This window comes from Rattus norvegicus, chromosome 20 (genome assembly GCF_036323735.1).
Source record: "Rattus norvegicus strain BN/NHsdMcwi chromosome 20, GRCr8, whole genome shotgun sequence".
NCBI classification, from domain to species: Eukaryota; Metazoa; Chordata; class Mammalia; order Rodentia; family Muridae; genus Rattus; species Rattus norvegicus.
The window spans coordinates 36949741-36972245 of record NC_086038.1 but is presented as its reverse complement, the minus strand read 5'-3'; the positions used below and the strand labels follow the sequence as shown (position 1 = coordinate 36972245).

The window sequence follows — 22505 nt, the reverse complement described above, 5'->3', positions numbered from 1 at the left end:
CTGTGTTTCCTTAAGGGTTTTATTTAGTGTCATCTTTAAAGGCCTCTATTATCTTTATAAGACTGAATTTAAGATCCTTTTCTTGAACTTAAGTTCCATTAGATATCTGGGATTTGTCATAGCAGCAGAGCTGGGCTCTGGTGGTGCCATTTTGGCCCAGGACTTTTTATTGTGTTCTTTAGGCATTTGGTTTTCCCTGGGGTTGGCTGGATGATCTTGATAGCAGCAGGTCTTCTCTGGAAGACAGGCTAAGCAGTGGGCTAGACAATAGAGGTCAGTGTACCCTAATCCATTGGCTCAACCCCAGGCATGTTGAGTTGAGGGTGGCCCCTTCACTGCAGGATGTGTCCCAGTCACTTAAGCTGGGGTAGCTGGCAGTTCCAATTCTGCATGCTGTCCCAAGTGGCAAATTAGCTGGTTGGCTGGGTAGTTGAGCAGAGTTTCAAGCTGGTTCTTTGGGGGTCCCCGAACATTTCCTCAGGGAGGCAGGATGCTCTTGGTATCCTAAAAGTCTCCTCTGGATTGAGGAACAAGGTCAGAGCTAAGCAGTGGGGCTCAGGGGACCTCACAGGCCACTCACCTCTGTAGGCTGTCCCAAGTGGCTCAGCTGAGTTTGTGGGCAGATCCAACTAGAATGGGTGGTCGTGTGGGGTTCCAAGTTTTGGGTGCCCTGAAGGATTCCATCAGGAGGCAGGATGGTCTTGGGGTCCCACCTATAGAGATTGTGAATACATGATGATTAAAACATTTACTTTTTGGTCTTCCTTTTGAAAAACCATCATGAAGATTTCATTAAAGAGGGCTCTTTTGATAGTATTGTTAAATAGAATTTTGTGGTTTCCCATCTGAGTTGTAAGACAATCTTTGGAAAACAGGGGTCCCTGTCTTGGGTTCTTAGCCTCATTAATAAGATCATTTAAGAGCATCCTTAATTGTAAGCTCAAGGACAATTTTATTAGAGTTTGAAAGGAAAACATCACATGACAGGAAAGCTGTAAATCTTAGTAGCTGTCTGGAAGAGGTTAACGGAGGAGCAAAGGAGAACAGGCCATGCCATTTGAACACCAGCATAGAGTTTTCATAGAAGCTTTAAAGGAAAAGGTAAGGAATCCTTGAGTATCAGAAACAGATATTCTCAGGTTCTGACCAGAAGATGAAAAACCAAAACAGAACAAAGAAATGTTCAAGGCCTGGGCTTAGTCCCCAGACATGAGAAAAACATACATATGATCAGATTTCTAACAAAACTGTTGTTATATGATTTCCAGAAGATGACACAATTTTTTCCTAAAATAATAGTGTGTATACGTATGTATGTGAGAGAGAGAGACAGAAAGACAGAGAAAGAAAGAGAGAGAAAGAAAGAAGAGAGGGAGAAGGAAAGAGAGAGGGAGAGGGAGAGGGAGAGGGAGAGGGAGAGGGAGAGGGAGAGGGAGAGAGAGAGAGAGAGAGAGAGAGAGAGAGAGAGAGAGAGAGAGAGAGAGATGAGATGTTGAGATGTGCATATCCATGCCATGGTAATATGGAGCTGCAGTTGCTGTGTTGTAATCTGGTTTTACCTTGTTTAGAACAAGTGTTTTTGTTGCTATTTAAGTCAGGTTAGCTGGCCTGAACACTACTAAGTATTCTCCTATGTCAGCCTAACATTTCCTGGTCTGGGATCATTGGGATTACAGATACTTGACCTCCAGCTTTGGGCTTCCACTTGAGTTCTGGGACCTGAATTTGTGCCATCAGGGTTATGGAGAAAACACTTTGACCCATTGAGGCATCTATTTTGCCATCTCAACTGGTGACTAAAAATAATAATAATTCAGAAGGGGAAGTATTTTGTTCTCAGGATAAGCTTTTCCTTAACAAATAACATCCTGAGGTTAGTCAATATTTTCTTTTCTTTACTCTTCTTTTAATGTAGCTTGCTACAGATGTTCCTCTCGCTGTGCCCCTGGTCATATTAAACAGAGCCCTGATGAAAACTTGCAAAGTTTTCTTTTTCACTCAGCAGTACTGTGGGGTTTTCTGGAAGAGCCATTAATCAGGCCACTGTTGATTTAGTTGTGTGCACCGGCTACAGGGTCATTTATCATCACAAGTTTCTGCCAAGGCCACATTCCCTTTCATTTCCTGGATGTTGCCTTGTCTATGACAGCTCAATAATTGATTTTTACTTTCTCTAGTATGAAGTAGGTGGAAGCATATTTCTGTTGTTTATGCCTTGATACTCTCCGTATGATACTATGAATGAACATATTAGCTGCAACTTGAAAGTATGTTGGTTTGTTAAAGATGTTCAAAACCTGAAAATAATTTATATTTGAATTAGCACTATTTTCATTGCTGTCTTTGAAATTGAATTCATTGATTAAAAGGCAAGACCATCATCATCCTAGAATTCTGTAGTTACATTCATGTTTGACATAGTACATTAAGGTGCAGATATTTCCTATCAGTTATATTAATAACTCCAGTTTGTGTACAACTATGGTTAATAATTTTGATAATCCAGAGTTCAAATTTATATTTGATATGGTCCTCAACTGGTACTCTAGAAATCAGTTCCTGCTATTTATTGACTCTCTCAAACATATGATGAATACTTTTAGATTGAGTTGAGTATAAAGTTTCCTTAGCATTATTATATTTTAAGAACTGTGCTTAGTTCTATTCTCCAGGCATCTGACCAAAAACCTATGACGTTTCTGAAATATGCACACATAACATATTTGCTATGTTAATGAATTAACATACCTGGGACATGAAAGCTTAGATTGCCAGGAAGGACAGGATCTGGGAGGTCAGTTATTGTTTCATTTCATGCAGGCCTCCGTGGGACCTTCCAGTTCCAACTGGAACACTTCCAGGTTAAAGGTTGGGCAGCTTTTTCCAAATAGTTCCTTTGTAATGAGACAGCATGATAAACACAGATTCTTTCATTATGTCAAATCCAAATTTTCCCCCTTATAATTTTGATCATTTTCTCAACTCCTAATAATTAGGTCTTGAAACACAAAAACTATATTTAAGGCTCATGTGAACTAATCTGGTTTTTTTTTTGCTGTGCAGGGCAAGGGTTTAGAGTAAAAATAAGTCATCCAAGTTGTCCTTGATCTTGTTCTGTAGCTCTTGAACTTGAGACCCTCCGATCTCGGTAGCTGGGGGTAATGTTTCTCTCACTGTGCTCAGCTCATGAGGATAATCTGTATATAACTATGGTTTCCTTTCCTCATATTTCTTAAAACTACATTGACTACATCATTTCCCAGTTCAGCCATTTCCAACACTGCTTCTTCACCAATAAAATGAAGTCAAAATGATCTGATATAATTTCAAGTCGCTAATATCTAACCAAAATATTCACAGTAATCTTAATGCTATCTTTCAAAGACAATAAAACTTTTTTTCCTATTTATTTAGTAGACAAGTTGGTTCATTGGTGTTCTACATGGATATTTTTGAGGGAACAATCTTGTGATAATTTTATATTACTACAGTCTCAAGCTTATACTAAATACTGTACTACTCAATAATAAAAACAATAAGTCTTGCCAAGAAAAGTGGACATGCCCTCGATGACTGGTCAGAGCTAGAGACTCCTTTTAAATTTCTTAGCTGTAAGGATGAAATGAGCATGTGCTATGGTGACACATTGTGTGGCCCTCAAAGGAAAATTGGCAGAGAATTGCCTTTACCCATGAGGTTCTCTTGCTGGTCCAGTGCATTTGAGTTTTGATTTATTTTGAAGTTGCCAAAAGTTTTTCTTAGTATTTTACCAACTAAGTCAGTCTTCAAGTGCATGCTGACCATGCAGTCAACTCTAACTGCTGAACCTTATCTCATGGGTTGCTATCAATCCTGCATGTGTGAGGTTAATTTGTTTTGAACAAAAATATAGAACTTTATGTTATAGCTTTTGAATTCCTCCCTGTATTTTTTCTGGCTTGTGCTGTCGGCCTACTGAGAATATTTCTATACTGATTCCAACATATCTCTAATTAGAGTTTCCTTTCCTTATTTTTGTGTCATCTAAATGTTCAGTTTCTCTTTCAGTTCATTTACTCTCTTCTTTTCCCAGACAAGTGTTAGCCAAATGTGAAATATGTTCCTGGTCAAGGATAGTCCCATAGAAATGAAGGAGAGAGACAGAGAGAGAGAGACAGAGAGAGAGAGAGAGAGAGAGAGAGAGAGAGAGAGAGAGAGAGAGAGAGAGATTTCTCCAAGTGACAGACTGACAGACTTCTGGGTATCAAATGAATGTTGAACTGTCAGTAGAGTAAATATGGTGACTCATAATAACTATCACCAGGTTCATTTTTCTGCCATATTCCATGAGGAACATTACCAAGGTCTTGTGGAAGTCACAGAATATGTTATAAAATAAATTGTGCTTCTCTGTTCATCCAGTGTTAGTGATGCATCCAGTTAGTGATGCATATGCTTTCAGAGTTGACCATTTGGTATTGGCTGACTTATTGGTACTCTCTTATCTGAAATAGACTAGTTCTCCTCCTCTCAGTATTCTAAGCCTCTGTGTAGTTCTTTGTTGAGGGTTGAGGTCTCATGACATTTCCCCTTCCACCTTAGCATATCTATTGGTGTAACCCTTATTTGGGTCTTGTTAACAAAGCCATGTTGGTGAGATGCCATGGCCATAGCTTCCTTTTCTTTTGCTTCATGCAATCCTGCTGGACCCTCTTCCTCAATGATCATTGCACATTAGGTGGAGACATTGTGTTATAGATGTTTCCATTGGGACTGGGCTCATAATTCCATTTTGATCAGTTCTGATTTTCTAGAATTGTCTCTGTCTGTTGCAAAGAGAAGTGTCCTTGATGAGAGGTGAGAGCTACCACACAATTTAATTCTTACAAATGCTGTCAGTTCAAGTTACTATTACCCGAATATTAAATATGGTAAGATAACCCCAGATTGCTAAAATATTTGTTACCAGTTTTAGAACTATCAAGTATCAGGGCAGGGCCTCTGAAGCAAGGCCCAGAAATTACAGGGCCCCATCTTCCCCTGACTTTGCACCATTCACCACAATTATTTTATAGCAAGTCCTCCTATATTTATCTTTATTATCCATATCTCAAATCTACTCTCTTCTTTCCCAATCAATTTCTCAACTTTCCATCATCTTTCCTCTGGGCTTTGTAATAACAACCTACCAGTCCATTCTACTGCCACTGTAGTCAATGCTATACAAAATAGCTACTGTAAGTTTTAGAAATTGTAAATCAGATGATATTATTATCTACTCAATCTACTCCCACTAGCCTACCATTGCAGTGGCACTCATTTTAAACACATTCTTATGGATTTAAAAAAAAGGGATGTCTTCTTAGTATCGTCAGTCTATTCTTTCTTCCCTTCCTTATCTTTCATTCTTATGGCCACATTTGACTTTCTTGATGTTTCTTATATACCACCAAATGAACTTCATTCTAAAAAGTTATATCAGACTGTCTTTATGCAGATGGTTTAGCTCAATTCAAATATCTGCTGTTCGATGCCTTATCTATTTAACTGCTATTGCCACTTTCTGGGTGATCTTTGATCTTTAATTTCCTTGGTTTCAGATGTTAAATTAAAATTGATATATTTACTGATAATGTCTTTTGTAAGAATATTTTGATAATATCCTATTGATGTATTTCCCAAGCTTAGTTGATCAAGGCAACAAATAGACTTGGAAACCAATAATTAAACCAACGCACTGGACTTAGTTCTTTAATAAACAGAATATATTGTTACTATAATATTTTTAATTTATTTCTATTGGATAATTTTACTTACATTTCAAATGTTATTCACTTTCCTGGTTTCCCATCTATAAACCTCCAATCCCCCTCCTCATTCATCTATAAGGATGTTGCCCCTCCCCAACCACCCCACATTCCTACCTCCCTGCCCTGACATTCCCCTACACCGGGGCATCGAGCTTTGGCAGGACCAAGGCTTCTCCTCCCATTGGTGCCCAACAACACCGTCCTCTGCTACATATGCAGCTGGAGCCATGGGTCTGTCCATGTGTACTCTTTGGGTAGTGGTTTAGTCTCTGGGAGCTCCAGTTGGTTGATATTGTTGTTCTTTTATTTTTTTCTCTTCCCACCCCCATTCCCCCAGTATTGTTGTTCTTATGGGGTTGCAAGCTCCTTCATCTCCTTCAATACCTTCTTGAACTTCTCCAATGTGGACCCCATTCTCAATTCAATAGTTTGCTGCTAGCATTTGCCTCTGTTTTTGTCATGCTCTGGCTGAGGCCTATCCGAAGACAGCTATATCAAGCTCCTGTCAGCATGCACGTCTTGGCTTTATCAATACTGTCTAGGTTTCGTGGCTGGACATATATGGGCTGAATCCCCAGGTACGCCAGACTTTGAATGGCCATTCCTTAAGTCTCTGCTCCAAACTTTGTCTCTATATCTCCTCCTATGAATACTTTTGTTCCCCCTTTTAAAAAGGAGTGAAGCATGCATATTTTGGTCGTCCTTCTTCTTGAGCTTCATGTGGATTGTATCTTGGGTAATTTGAGCTTTTGGGCTAATATCCTCTCTTTTTTTTCTTTTTTCTTTTTTCTTTTTTTTCCGGAGCTGGGGACTGAACCCAGGGCCTTGCACTTGCTAGGCAAGTGCTCTACCACTGAGGCTAATATTCTCTTATCAGAGAGTGCATACCATGTTTTTTTTTGGTTTTTTTGTTTGTTTGTTTGTTTTTGGTGATTGGGTTACCTCGATCAGGAGGATATTTTCTAGGTCCATCCATTTGCCTATGAATTTCATGAAGTCATTGTTTTTAATACCTAAGTAATACTCCATTGTGTAAATGTACCACTTTTTCTGTATCCATTTCTCTGTTGAGGGACATCTGGGTTCTTTCCAGCTTCTGGATATTATAAAGAAGACTGCTATGAACATAGTGGAGCATGTGTCGTTGTTATATGTTGGAGCATCTTGTAGGTATATTCCCAGGAGGGGTATCACTAGCTCCTCATGTAGTACTTTGTCGAGTTTTCTGAGGAACCTCCAAACGGATTCCAGAGTGGTTGTACTAGCTTGCAATCACACCAGCAATGGAGGAGTCTTTCTCTTTCTCCATATTTGGTTCATAACTTCTGCTAGTTTCTGATGTCTCTGTTTAGTTTCTGTTTCCATGATCTGTCCATTTATGAGAGTGAAGTGTTGAAATCTCCCACTATTATTGTATGAGGTGCAATGTGTGCTATGACCTTTAGTAAAGTTTCTTTTACGAATGTGGGTACCCTTGCATTTGGAGTATAGATATTCAGAATTGAAAGTTCATCGTAGTAGATTTTTCCTGTGAAGAATATGGACTTTCCTTCCTTATCTTTTTTGGTAACTTTTCATTGGTAGTTGATTTTCTTTGATATTAGAATGGCTACTCCGTCTTTCTCCTAGGGACCATTTGCTTGGAAATTTTTTTCTCAACCTTTTACTCTGAGGTAGTATTTGTCTTTGTCACTGAGGTGTGTTTCCTGTATTCAGCAAAATACTGAGTCCTGTATATGTATCCAGTCTGTTAGTCTATATCTTTTTATTAGGAGTCCATTGATTTTGAAAGATATTAGGAACCAATGCTTGTTGTTTTCTATTACTTCTGTTGTAATAGGTGGACTTATGTTTGTATGGTTCTCTTCTTTTGGGTTAGTTGAAAAAAATGATAACTTTCTTGTTCTCTCTAGGGTGGAGTTTACTTCTTTGTGTTGGAGTTTTCCATCTATTATCCATTGTAGGGTTGAATTTGTGGAAAGATATTGTGTAAATTTGGTCTTGTCATGGAATATCTTGGTTTTTCCATCTGTGTTAATTGAGAGTTTTGCTGGATATAGTAGCCTGAGCTGGCATTTGTGTTCTCTTAGGGTCTGTATGACATCTGCCCAGGATCTTCTGGCTTTCATAGTCTCTGGTGAGAAGTCTAGTGTAATTCTGATAGGTCCGCCTTTATATGTTACTTGACATTTTTCCCTTACTGCTTTTAATATTTTTTCTTTGTTTTGTGCATTTGGTGTTTTGATTATTATGTGATGCGAGGAATTTCTTTTTTGGTTCAATCTATTTGGAGTTCTGTAGGTGTCTTGTATGTATGGGCATCTCCTTCTTTAGGTTAGGGAAGTTTTCTTCTATAATTTTGTTGATATTTATATAAGATAATAAATTTTAATTATTTAAATTAATAAATTTAATAATATTGTAAGATGTTTATTAGTCCTTTAAGTTTGGGATCTTCACTTTCTTCTGTAACTATTATCTTTAGGTTTATCTTTATCATTGTGTCCTGAATTTCCTGAATATTCTGGTTTAGGATCTTTTTGCATTTTGCATTTTCTTTGACTGTTGTGTTAAAGTTTTCTAAGTAATCTTCTCCCCAAGATTCTCTCTTCTAATTCTTGGATTCTGTTGGTGATGCTTGCATCTATGACTCCTGATATCTTCCTAGGTTTTCTATCTACAGGGTTGTCTCCCTTTGCAATTTCTGTATTGTTTCTATTTCCATTTTTAGGTCCTGGATGATTTTGTTCAATTTCTTCACCTGTTTGTTTGTGTTTTCCTATAATTCTTTAAGGAATTTTTGTGTTTCCTCTCTAAGGAAACCTGTTTCCTGTTTACCTGTGTTGTCCTGTATTTCTTTAAGGGAGTTATTTATGTCTGTCTTAAAGTCCTCTAACATCTTCATGAGATGTGATGTTAAATCAGAATCTTGCTTTTCTCGTATGTTTGGGTATCCAGGACTTGCTGTAGTGGGAGAATTGGGTTCTGATGATGCCAAGTGGCCTTGGTTCCTGTTGCTTAGGTTCTTATACTTGTCTCTCACCATCTGGTCATCTCTGGTGTTATCTGGTCTTGCTCTCTTTGACAGTGACTTGACCCTCCTGTAAGCCTGTGTGTTAGCACTCCTGGGAGACCAGCTCTAACTTGGTAGGATTTGGGTAGAGAGATATGTGGCACATGTTCAGTTCTGGGTGCAGATGGAAACCAAAAGGGTCCTGTCCCAGACTGCTTTTTGTTTCCTGTTTCTTGAGGGCTCCAGTTGGGTACTGCCAAGCAGAATTGGTGGTCTCACCTGTGCTCTCAGGTGTGTCAGTACTCTTGGGAAACCAGTTCTCTCTGGCTGGGATCTGGGTACAGAGAACTGTGGCATAGGGTCAGCTTCTGGTGTTGAAGGAAACCGGTAGGACACTGCAAGTCTTATAAAGGAAAAGATTTAGTTAGGGCTGACTTAACAGTTTCAGAGGTTTATCCCATTATCCTAATGGTGGTAAGCATAGAAGCATTCAGGCAGACGTGGTACTGGAAAAGGAGCTGAGAGTTCTACATATTGATATGAAGGCATCAGAAGGAGACTGGGTGCCATACTGGTATACCTTGTGCATATTTATGACCTCAACTCCCTGCCTCCACAGTGCTACACACTTTCCTAATAAAGGCCACACCTTCTTCAATAAAGCTTCACCTCCTAATAGTATTACTCCTTATAGCCAAATCACCACAGGACTTTGCAATGCTCTCCTGAATCCACACCAAGATGGGGCTGAAAAATACTTGGTTGCTAGCTTGTTCTGGAGACATCTTGAAATGTCTGAGAAGAGTCTTTCTGTGGCTGTGTTCGCTGAAGATGTAAAGGAATTATGTCATGTAAGTAGGATCCTTCATTTCATATGGTAGCTTGAATAGGAATGGCCCCTATAGACTTCTGTATGAGTACTTGTCCTATGTGGAGTGTCACTATGAGGAGATGTGACCTTGTTGGAGTAGATTTAACCTTGTTGGAGGAAGTGTGCTACTATGGAGGAGGGCTTTGCGGTTTCTATGCTCAAGGTTCTATGCTAATATGGTTGATTCCTGCCGTTTGTGAATCAAGATATAGAACTCTCAGGTCTTTCTCCAACACCATGTCCACCCTCACAGTTCATGTTTCCTGCCATGATGATAACGGGCTAAACTTCTGAAACTGTAAGCCAACCTCAATTAAACATTTTCCTTTAGAACAGATGCCATGGTCACGGTCATGGTGTCTCCGTATAGCAATGAAAACCCAAACTAAGATACTCTGCACATAATAAAAGGAAACTGCTAAGGTTACAGAGCATGCAGAAGTTGGTTGGAAATTTCAACTATGAACTCTTCAAAGTCAATGAAGTCATGTGTGGAGGTAACTGCTTATATGCCCACCTGTTCTCCATGTCAGCACTGTTGGCACTGAGAGGAGGAAGAAGAGGACAAGGAGGAGGAGGAGGAGGAGGAGGAGGAGGAGGAGGAGGAGGAGGAGGAAAAGGAAGAGGAGGAGGAGGACAAGGATGAGGAGGAGGAGAGGAAGAGGAGGAGAGGAAGAGGAGGAGAGGAAGAGGAGGAGGAGGAAAGGAAAAGGAAAAGGAAAAGGAAAGGGATGCTTTGTGTTCTCAGTGTGGTATCAATGTATGTCTGTGATACAGGGAGAAAGCTGACACATTGCCTTGACGTGAAAACAGCAGTCTGAAAACCGATAGAGCAATGACCAAAGTGACCTTCTAGCTCTTATTAGCACGAATTGGAATGTGCCTTTTAAACTGCTTTAGCATGCTATAATGAAATCAATTCATGCATCTGCAGCATACAGAAACAGAGACTATTGCTTCTCAGTAACATCCCAGAGATTCAGGTTGCTGAAGATATTGGCTTCAGAACACGCACGCTCAGCAAATTTGCCAGAGTCCCAAGGCCAAGTAACCTCCGAGCAGTGTCTCTAAAAAGCTCTCAAGCGCTTTGCACCTTCTGCCCAATGACCAGTTGATTCTCTTCCGGTATTAAGAAACTGTATTTCCTGTTGGTGTTGCAGCAGTAGGAAAGGAAAGCCTGGCAAGAGAAAAAGCAATGACCCCAGCATTCAGCCCAGACCAAATAAACACTTCTATTTCCTTTCCTTTTCTAAAACAAACACGACTTAACCAAAAGTTTATCTTTTCTTCTTTTTTAGAATTCTATTTTGGTGCTCACAATACATAGAAGAAATGAAATGTGAAGGAAGAAGGCGGCCTTGGTAAAGGAAACATAAGGCATTTATTACAAACGAATTCCAGATAATTAGTGGAAGAGATCATGAAATGTTCAGAGGGGAAAAAAAGAGCTGCGTTTCAAACAGGAGGGGGTCTGAACCATTAAAGGGTAATCTGCACGGGTTTTGTTAATCCCCTGAGGCTCCCTTTACAGGTGGTTCATATTTCTAAGCAGTGAAGTATGCAAGATGAATGGAAAATTTCCCCTTAACATTTTCCACTACCCAGTCTTAGCATGAAAAAAACCCCACACCAGACCTGGCAGCTGGTTTATTCTAACTTCTCATTTACAGACAAATCATCATTTGGCTATTCCCGCACCCTTGCCACGCACCATTGAGTTCCCTTTGTGCCATTCCGTGGTATAGATTTTTATTTTTCAAATAAGTTTACAGCCACTTTAAAATATTTACTAGGAAACTTCATTTGGGTTTGATAGTGCTAGTTTATTCCAGCCAACCTTTATGTGTACTGGATTAGAAAGGACAACTTCATATTTTAAAGGGAAAATTTATTCATATTACAACTGTGAATTATGTGGATTTGTGCAGACTGGGATCTCAGCCCTGTATCTTGGACGGCTGATGCAGAAGGATCCTAAGGTAAAGGCCAGTCTGAGAACCTGTCTTTAAAATATTTTATGAACGCTTTCTTATCCCAGCTAATCCCAGAGATGTCTTAGAAAAATGAGCTCCTTTTCACAGCACTTGACTGCCCAAATCCTAAAAGTGTGAAGTAAACATTTTTCATTCATGCATTCAGATAAATACTCTGAAAAATAATTTAAGTGAGGCATAATAGCCAGTGTAAAAATAATATAAACCAAAAGCCAAAACAAATTTAAACATAAATGATGTTTTGCTCAATTGTGGACAAAAGAAAAACATATTTCACTAGAAATGCCGTTTTCCATATTCAAATTAATTATATATTCTCCAAGCTTCTACAAGCTGTGGATTTATTAGTGAAGCTGTTACACCAGGCTTGTTTTTTTGCCTCTGGTTTCTTCTTTCCTGAAGCCACACCTCTCTCCTCTTAGCCTAACTTGACCGAAAGCATTTTTCCTGATATGAATTTATCAAATGCTATTCCTTCAGTTTCTAAGTATGTTTATGTCTGTGTATCTACTTGTTTTTCTAGGATTTTGAATGAAGTGTAGCTCGGAACCTCCCAGAAGTGTGGCTTGACTTTAAGAAGGGAAAATGTACATGCAACGCTTCAAAGGTAGACATGTTTTACGGAAAGGAAATATAAAAATGGCATGTCAGTGTGTCAGCTTCTTTTTTTTTTCTTTTTTTGATTTAAAAATATTTTATTCCTTACAAAATACAGCATTCAACCAACCCTTCCTGTGACATCTGGCCCCTGCCAACCCTCCCCCAACCCACTGTAGCCAATGGCTTTTGGACTGGGCTGGAACCATAGCATGAAATCGTCTGGAGGCTAGGTTTGTGCCATAGCGGGGTTCCCCAGGCACCCTGTGCACACAGATGAGAGTCAGGGACAGTGACAGGGCAAGGTCACGAAGTGCTGGTCCAGAGGTCCTCAGAAGTAGCAAATGTGTTCAGCCACTTGTCTTCCTGACCCACAGGAAGCAATTCCTTAGAGCCCAGGCTGGGGAGGAAGGAAGCGCAGGGGTGGCTGGGTGGCAACCCTGCAGTCCATGTGCCCTGTTCCTAAGGCCAGACACCTACCTGTCTTCCCCCAGGCCAGACATCTAGCTGTCTTCCGGGTTCTCCCCCCCCGGGGGGGGGGCCTGATGAGGCGCCTGTGGCCCCGCTTGCCCCCCGGGGCCTTTGGGCTTGGCGAACGCCTGCTTGAAGGCGTGCTGCTTGGGATGCACCTCATCATAGAGGAACTCAGCAGTCAGCTCCGCCCCATCGCTGGTCTCCATCTTCTTAGCTACCTCCAGCTGGAAGTCTTGCTCTACAGAGTCAAGGAGGCGGCTCTCGCTGCTGGAGTAGAGCATGCTCTCCTTAATGCTGCACTTGTACCCCGGCATGGAGTAGACGAAGACCACAGATTCAAGGGAGTCACCCTCATGCGTATGCTTGTCCAGGAAGAAGTGGTAGTGGGCAGCATCTTGGGGAACCCGTGAAGGCAGCTGGGCCACATTTGTGGGTTCTGCGTGTACCAGCTCGATGGTCTCCCGCTCCAGGTCCAGCTTCAGCTGGATATAGTTGCCTGTCTTCTGCTTGAGTTGCTGAACTGCCCGCTGGACCTCAGGCTGCAGGGGCAAAGCCAGGCCCTGCAGGGTCAGGTGCTTACTTTCTACGCTGATGTCAGTCTTCACCTCATTGATTCGGATCTGCTGGATCTCTCGCTCAGCCGAAGTCAGTGGGGCATGTGCAGCACAGGATGACAGGGGCTTCTCAAGCCAGGCAAGGAGAGGTCATCCTTTACTATCCCGAAGCGCTCATCCTTGATGTGGCCGCCTCCAAACTCCTTAAATGTGGCTCGTGTGGCTGCATACAGCTTCTTCAGCTGCACAGGCGAATTGTCAGGTGACCAGGCCAGGAAAAGCCACTCGAAACCCTGAGCATTTTGCGAATCAAGTTGGAAGAGGAGGTAGCAGGGCTCTTGGGCATCTAGCAGTGGCAGCACGTCCCTGTCGTAGTCCTGGTCCCAACGTCCCACTGGCTCCTGCGAGGCACCCAGCACAAGCTGCTCGTCCTCAATGATGACTCTAATAAGTCGGATGGAACCAGTCTGGGCCCTGGCAAAGAAGTCCTTTAGTTCTTCAAGTGGCGTGTATGCCGGTCTGGTGCACCATGGCTCAGCGTTCAGCTTGCCGGTGCTCTCTGAGTTCTCCGCTTGGTCCTGGCCCGGTTCGACTCACCTCGCCTGGACCCAGAGCTCCAGAGGATGTGGCCAGTGTGTCAGTTTCTTTCTTTCTTTCTTTCTTTTTTTTTTTTTTTTTATTAACTTGAGTATTTCTTATATACATTTCTAGTGTTATTCCCTTTCCCGGTTTCCGGGCAAACATCCCCCTAATCCCTCCCCCTCCCCTTCTTTATGGGTGTTCCCCTCCCCATCCTCCCCCCATTGCCGCCCTCCCCTCAACAATCTAGTTCACTGGGGGTTCAGTCTTAGCAGGACCCAGGGCTTCCCCTTCCACTGGTGCTCTTACTAGGATATTCATTGCTACCTATGAGGTCAGAGTCCAGGGTCAGTCCATGTATAGTCTTTATGTACGGGCTTAGTCCCTGGAAGCTCTGGTTGCTTGGCATTGTTGTACATATGGGGTCTCGAGCCCCTTCAAGCTCTTCCAGTTCTTTCTCTGATTCCTTCAACGGGGGTCCTATTCTCAGTTCAGTGGTTTGCTGCTGGCATTCGCCTCTGTATTTGCTGTATTCTGGCTGTGTCTCTCAGGAGCGATCTACATCCGGTTCCTGTCGGCCTGCACTTCTTTGCTTCATCTATCTTGTCTAATTGGATGGCTGTATATGTGTGGGCCACATGTGGGGCAGGCTCTGAATGGGTGTTCCTTCTCTGTCTGTTTTAATCTTTGCCTCTCTATTCCCTGCCACGGGTATTCTTATTCCCCTTTTAAAGAAGGAGTGAAGCATTCACATTTTGATCATCCGTCTTGAGTTTCATTTGTTCTAGGCATCTAGGGTAATTCAAGCATTTGGGCTAATAGCCACTTATCAATGAGTGCATACCATGTGTGTTTTTCTGTGATTGGGTTACCTCACTTAGGATGATATTTTCCAGTTCCAGCCATTTGCCTACGAATTTCATAAAGTCGTTGTTTTTGATAGCTGAGTAATATTCCATTGTGTAAATGTACCACATTTTCTGTATCCATTCCTCTGTTGAAGGGCATTTGGGTTCTTTCCAGCTTCTGGCTATTATAAATAAGGCTGCGATGAACATAGTGGAGCACGTGTCTTTTTTATATGTTGGGGCATCTTGTGGGTATATGCCCAAGAGAGGTATAGCTGGATCCTCAGGCAGTTCAATGTCCAGTTTTCTGAAGAACCTCCAGACTGATTTCCAGAATGGTTGTACTAGTCTGCAATCCCACCAACAATGGAGGAGTGTACCTCTTTCTCTGCATCCTTGCCAGCATCTGCTGTCATCTGAGTTTTTGATGTTAGCCATTCTCACTGGTGTGAGGTGAAATCTCAGGGTTGTTTTGATTTGCATTTCCCTTATGACTAAAGATGTTGAACATTTCTTTAGGTGTTTCTCAGCCATTCGGCATTCGTCAGCTGTGGATTCTTTGTTTAGCTCTGAACCCCATTTTTTAATAGGGTTATTTGTCTCCCTGCAGTCTAACTTCTTGAGTCCTTTGTATATTTTGGATATAAGGCCTCTATCTGTTGTAGGATTGGTAAAGATCTTTTCCCAATCTGTTGGTTGCCATTTTGTCCTAACCACAGTGTCCTTTGCCTTACAGAAGCTTTGCAGTTTTATGAGATCCCATTTGTCGATTCTTGATCTTAGAGCATAAGCCATTGGTGTTTCGTTCAGGAAATTTTTTCCAGTGCCCATATGTTCCATATGCTTCCCTAGTTTTTCTTCTATTAGTTTGAGTGTATCTGGTTTGATGTGGAGGTCCTTGATCCACTTGGACCTAAGCTTTGTACAGGGTGATAAGCATGGATCGATCTGTATTCTTCTACATGTTGACCTCCAGTTGAACCAGCATCATTTGCTGAAAATGCTGTCTTTTTTCCATTTGATGGTTTTGGCTCCTTTGTCAAAAATCAAGTGGCCATAGGTGTGTGGGTTCATTTCTGGGTCTTCAATTCTGTTCCATTGGTCTATCTATCTATCTCTGTACCAATAGTGTGTCAGTATCTTATGTAGTGTTCTCTCTCTCTCTCTCTCTCTCTCTCTCTCTCTCTCTCTCTCGTTCTCTCTCTCTCTCTCTCTCTCTCTCTCTCTCTCTCTCTCTCTCTCTCTCTCTCTCTGAGTGTCTCACATCAACCTGAAGGTTTAAAGCCTTTATTAAAAATGTGGGAAATGAGGTTGGGATCCTGACTGTCTACATCTCCTGATAGTGCAGTAACCTGAACTAACTGGACGGTTGTTATATTTTCTAATCTCTTTCCCTGTAGTACTCATTTTCGGCACACCTGCCATAGTCCCAGGACCATGATGCAAATGGCCATACCTTATTCGACTGCCTTACAGTCGGCTCTCCTGTATTGCTAGCATAGAAGTGGAACCACATGACCAGACAGGTAACTTAGTCTATTCCTGACTGGACTCTCCTACTTTCTCTTCTTCACTCTTAGCTTTTTAACTGTTCTTAAGGCCCAGTTGCTAACCAATCTCAAATACATCTTAGCATTTCACATAGTCCTATTAATAATAAGTACCACTGTATACAGTACTTTACACATATAATTCATTTGAACATTAGCTACTCTTTGAAGTAAATATTATCCCTCTTTTACAAAATTGTGGAAATTGGGGTACAGAGTAACTAGGAAACTTGTAAAAGGTGTTGTTGGTAGCATGTGTCAGGTAGGTAGAACTCAGGTTTCAAGGCCAGGTTATATGATCCAGTGGTTTATTCTATTCCGTAGCCTGCATGCTTGGCATTCCTGAATTCTTCTTTGACATCTAGCTTAAGTATTGAGTTTTATTTTGATGCCCTCAGTATGAAAAAAAGAGGCCATGGATTTAATGGAGAAGAAGGAGCAGTGGATGGAGGTTGGTGGGGGGAGGGGGCACTTGAAGGGAGGAAAGGGATAGGAGAAGTGTTGTAATTACAATAAAATGTCAAAATAAACAAAAAATTTAAAATATTCTTTGTTTTACAATTATAAGACGTCACTACTCTACATATTGCTTTTAATTATTTATGTAACTTTTTTGCATTCAGAATATGTTCTAAGTATGAAAAGAAAAGCCGGCTCCTAGAAATATGCTTTCCTTAATGAATACAGAGGTAAATAAAGAGATATTTACTTAGAGAAAAGGCACATATTCTTTCATTGAAATTAAATTCATTATAAAAGTCAGAAAAAACCTGGATGGATGAACGAGAGGTAATTTTAGTTCTTCTTGTCTTTCTTAATTATTTGCTTAGACTAGTTCTTTATTTCCTTGGGGGGTGGGGTGCCTTCCACGAATGATTTAGATTACTTCTAAATTCAAGATACTAAAATAAAAGTGATCAATCTCTGGACATATAAAATAATATATGAAATTACAAATGGTGTTGTTTCCTTTTTAATGATGTATTTTAAGTGAGAGGTAGAAGGTCAATAAGAATTGAAAACAGAAAAGTTCTTAGGTGGCTCTTGTCGTAATTAAATATCCTGCTGTAGAAGAATTATATATTTTCTTCTCTAAGAGACCTTCCAGTCAGAAGTGGAGAAAAAGTGGGCCTGAATATCTCAAGTCGATGGACATGTCTGGTAAAAATACTAACCTGAAATTATGACATGAGCAGCTTCAGCAAAGGCCCTGTTTCATCTTGCTCACTGAGGGTGATTTTTAGGATAAATAGTTTCTGGTTTAAAATACACACAGCACTATAGATCAAAGTCAGTCTGTTGAACAGCGTCCAACAGCACTCTGGTAGCCAGTGGAAGCTGTAGTACATGATGTTAATATGATCCATCTGCCCAAGACCTTTGAGCAAGCAGGCTGCTGCTACATTTTGTAGTAGCCGAAGTGACCTTGTAATGCTCAAAATATGCTTCCATGGATCCTACTGGTATCATGTTCTGGAAAATGCAAAACCTAAAATTAAAAGAATTCCAAGGAAAAAGGGAGTTTGTGACATCTTTGCAAATTGTTGAAGAAATATGTTGTCTAGATCTCTTACTGAGTTTACATTTGTAATAACATAGTATTTAATGCTAAGTAGTCATGACACGTGATAGACATGTATCTATATCTGCAAATCTGTGTTCCTCTCTTTAACTAAGATTTTGCTTCTTGGTTTTACGAATGAAGAATATATTGTAGTAGTGTACAAATCTTTCTGTGGATCCCTAACTCTATGCTACAATCTGCCTTTTCCTCAGCTATGCATGCTTAGCCAGCTGACATTTGCTTGCCCTAAACCAAGTATATTTTAACATATGGGGTGTGCATGTGTGTGTGTGCATGTGTGTATGTGTATGTGTTACTGCTTGCATCTATATCCTACTCTCCTACTCCATTCTTACTGAACTACTCTGGCTGTTCTGTAAGCTTCAGGAATCCTCCTGCCTCTGCCCCCAGAGTTAGGATTACATATCTATACTTCTGATCCTCCTTTTATTTAAATATGAGGTACCTGAACTTGGGTTTTCTTGCAACTATCTCCACAGCCCCGAAAATATAATATTTAAATGATCATGTCTAAAGATTCAAAGAATGAATAAAAAGCTGTCTCTAAGCCTGGATGAATTAGCATTTTCCAGAAAACTCAGTAAAAAAATTTTTAAAAACAAAAGTTCTACAATTAACTACTCTGGGCATGTTAACTTTAAGCAAGCATAGTGACACTTTAAATGTTAATAGTGCCCTGGGTTTAACACGTTGGTTAATATGATTTTGCTTGTACCTTCTCTTCCTTCAGAATCTTTAGAGATTCAATTTATGGAGAAGTCTAAAATATTTATCTCCACACATTTCCTACTTATCCAAATGCCTTGACTGTCTCTTATCTATGCTTCCTTTTCCCAAAGCAATTCTAGCACTGTGTGAACAACAGAAGGCTGTGTTTCCTTTAACAATTTTCAAAGGTCTCTGATCTGGTCCTGATGACTGGCTGGCAAGTAAACTAAGGGACCTCCTGAGTTACCTCAGCAGGTATTGACTGACCACCAAGATGTCACAATAGTGGCTGCCAGCTCTATGGTTGCATTTGGGGTCAGCATCTGCCTGTAATCTTAGCTCCAATTGCCATTGTTAGCTACTGCAGAGTTGTTAGCAGCAAGAGTCATAGTGTCACCTGGATAAAAAGAAAGAGAGGGAGGAATAATTGAGTGAAATGTGGTGCATGCTGTCTCATGCCTATTGTCCAAGCATTGGGGAAGTAGAGAAAAGAATTGTGAGTTATACAATGAGTACTAGGCCAGTTCAGCCTATAGAGTAAAACCCCTTCTCAAACAAAACAAAGAAAAGAAAATCCCAACCCAACCCAAAGCAAGCAAACAAACAAACAAAGTAAATCAGGGCCAGTGAGATGGGCAAACATGTAGAGATGCTTTGTTTTGTAAATCTGATAACAGGAGTTCATTCTTGGGGACTCATGGTGGAGAGAGAGCACTCTCTGACTCACCGAAGTAATCGTCTGACCTCCATTAGCATGTGTTTGTCACACACACACACACACACGCACACACGAACGCACGCCCGCACGCACGCACACATAATGAGTAAAATAAGAATGATAGAGAGCAAAACTTAAAAAGACAACAATAAGACAACCAAATAAGAAAGAGCAAATTGAGAAGTGCAAGTACTGAATATTTTTCATAGACAGGAACTTTAATCATCATAAGACATTGAAAAAAGGGTTCAAGGTACTCTCCTTTAGTGGGATTTGTCAAAGGCGATCAGTGCACCCAGGGAGGTGTAGCCATAAACTCTAGTGGCTTTAGCTAGTTTGCATACACAACCCTGGATGCTAATGCAAGAGTTTACCTCTGAATCATCGCTCCTTTTGCTATTTGCTGCAAACCCATTCCTGCTCACAACCCCCAGTGGCTGTTTTGTCTAATAAATCTTACAAAGTGAGTTCCCTTTAGCCACTGAAAAGGCTCAGAAGCTCCTAACTCGGAGCAAAGAGAGGAACAAGGCAGACAGGTCTTCTGCTGGAAAAGCCAGTGACAGGTTAATCCCATCTCTATAGTAATATTGAACAGGCATGGGGATCTGAGAGGTGAGGTGAATAGTCAGAGAAGAAATTGTTTGTGTTTCTTTTCAGTCTCTCTGGAATTTCATGAGGTCAAGGTGGAAGGAAGAGTGAACTGAGACAGAATTTAAATCTAGGCTTTTATGAAATATAAAAAAGACAAAGGTTCTGTTTAAAGGCAAACAGGTTTGCTTGATAGCTCAAAAACCCTGCCAAATATACATTAAAAAAATGCCCTCTGGGTGGATACGGCCATCTTGATAGTGGTTCTCTCTCTCTCTCTCTCTCTCTCTCTCTCTCTCTCTCTCTCTCTCTCCCTCTCTTTCTCTCTCTCTCTCTCTCTCTCTCTCACTGGGGTAGTAGAGTCAAGCATGCTGACAGAAAAGCATGCTCTCTGCTTGCTCACTTCATGGCTAATCAGACATGATGCTGACACAATAGCATATAGTTCTCATTTTGTGGAGTTAGACCTATTGACATGTCTGAACATTCTTATTTATAGCACATTCCATGTTATGGTTAACAAATAAAGGAATCTAGGTATGCCTTTCTGTACCTTGGGAAAACCACAGCTCTCCTCCTCTTTTTCTTCCTCTTGTTCTTGTTCTTAATCTTCTTGTTCTTCATCTTGTCTTTCTCCTCCTTTTCCTCCTTCTTCTTCCTCTTCCTCTTCCCTGACAAATTGCCCCGTCAATATGTTAAAACTGCCTGCAAGCCCAGAGACATGGCACTTAGTAAGAGGGATCACTCTCTCAACAGTAACCTTGCAGCACTGAAACTGAAGAACTTTCTCATTGAGTAGTGACTAAGCCTCTTAATGGATGCCACACTTAAGAAAAGAATGAGAGGATGGAGAAGGGAGGAGGCGGAAGATCTGAAAATCAGTGGAATGCACCAGGGCTGCCTGTGTCTTCTTGCAGAATATCCTTGCTCTGCAGACTTGCTCACTCAGCATCATTACTAAGCTCTGTCAGAAGACCATATTGTACTGTAGTCCAGTAGCCCAGCTAAGAAGCTGGGGGCCCTTTCATTTCATCAACCCTCACATTTTGGAGTTTCTTCATGTTCCTGTATTACAGGTTTTTTTTAATCTAAAAATGGGGAAACTGATGAATTGATTGAATATCGTTTAACTCAGAAAAATTATCAAAATTCCAAAGACGTTGATTATATACCCTCTGTTTTATTTTTTGGAGAGCTTACGTTGGTTAGTTTAATGCATTTGGCAAAAGCACCTCGAAGATATTTCTGGTGAGTCCCCAGCAGAACTCAACCATATTGATTTGTGACTTAGGAGCCTTGTGGGCATTGCATAAGACAAAGAAGAATTTTGCTCTCTAGCTGATAGGCCTACAGGGAAGAATAGAAAGGCAAGTCTCCTAGATTGTAGCCAGTAGACATGACAAGAAAATGAGTTCTGTGTTAGATTTATGTCCTATCATAAGTATATTACAGAGAAGGTACCAGAAGTTTTTAACATAGAATGCTTATATTTTTAAAATGCTTAATAATCTTCCTTTCATAAAATAAAACGGATATCAACTTGGCAAAAAAAACCCAAACTGTCCAGAAAAAAATGTATGAAATATGTCTTGTGGGTGCACAATTCACAATGCTTCCTGTCATTCTTCCAAATATTTCCTTATTGAGAGATACTGAAGAGAAATAAACAACTAGGTGATTCATGTTCATAGCCTCCTGACTCATGGAGCCTTTGCTCTTAAATGTTACAGACTGAAATTCAGGGACAATAAGCTACAGTGCCAGGTATCCTCAAGAGTTTTCAGCATTATGACATTCTAAACACTCTCCTAACAGTATTATACTCCATAATTTGAATAGTGGAAATTCTTGTTTAAAGAATAAAGAAAATTAAGTTTCGTTATTAAGTTTTTTAGTAAACTAAGCTCTTTAGAAGTCTAAAGAATTACATCTTACAGTAATATTCAATTTATTTTTTTAAAAAAAGGTATAATTCAGTTCTCCCACTAAGGTAACATCCCTATTTAAAGAGACTACCTATTTAAAGAGATATTTTCAATAAAAATGAAAAACACCCAAAAGACTAACACTAAGTATACTACAAATGTGACCTCCATAGGAAGTATCTTGTCCTTTTATCACTTTGGTTGTGAGCCTAACCTTTAATGGCTGAGCCATCTCCCCAGCCTCTGCCGGTCCTTTTAAATCTTTCTGTGTTTTGCTGTCATCTTTCCATCTCACTTCCCTTCTTCCCAACTCTTGCTTCTGAGTTTGGATTCTCCAGACAATGGTGACTAGACTTTTCCCACCTGTTTATGTTTCTATGTTCATTGTGTTGAAACAAGAGTAATCCCTTACCTTTTTACAACTGGACACAAGAAGTATCAGGCATTCCTTTATTTTTGTTTCAGTAAGCTTTACTGAGAGTGATAAGAATTTTAGTCTTTGAAGTGGCTCTGCTTTTGACTGCAGAAGTACAAAGTCACACCAGAAGCTAGAGATAGAATATTTGGTTGTTGAATTACACCTGCTCTGGCTTATGCCACTTGTGACAACTTTAAGGGCAATTCTTATAGTGCAGAAAATCCATCCGTATGAAAGAAGAATTAGATTTGTATTCTAAATGTTGGCTCCTCTTTCTCATACTAATGCATACAG

At 40.5% G+C, this 22505-nt stretch overlaps 1 pseudogene; it reads right to left on the bottom strand.

Annotated features, from left to right (window-relative positions):
• Positions 1-12652: 12652 nt before the first annotated feature.
• Positions 12653-13823, bottom strand: Twf2-ps1 (twinfilin, actin-binding protein, homolog 2 (Drosophila), pseudogene 1; annotated as a pseudogene).
• Between the last annotated feature and the right edge of the window lie 8682 nt (positions 13824-22505).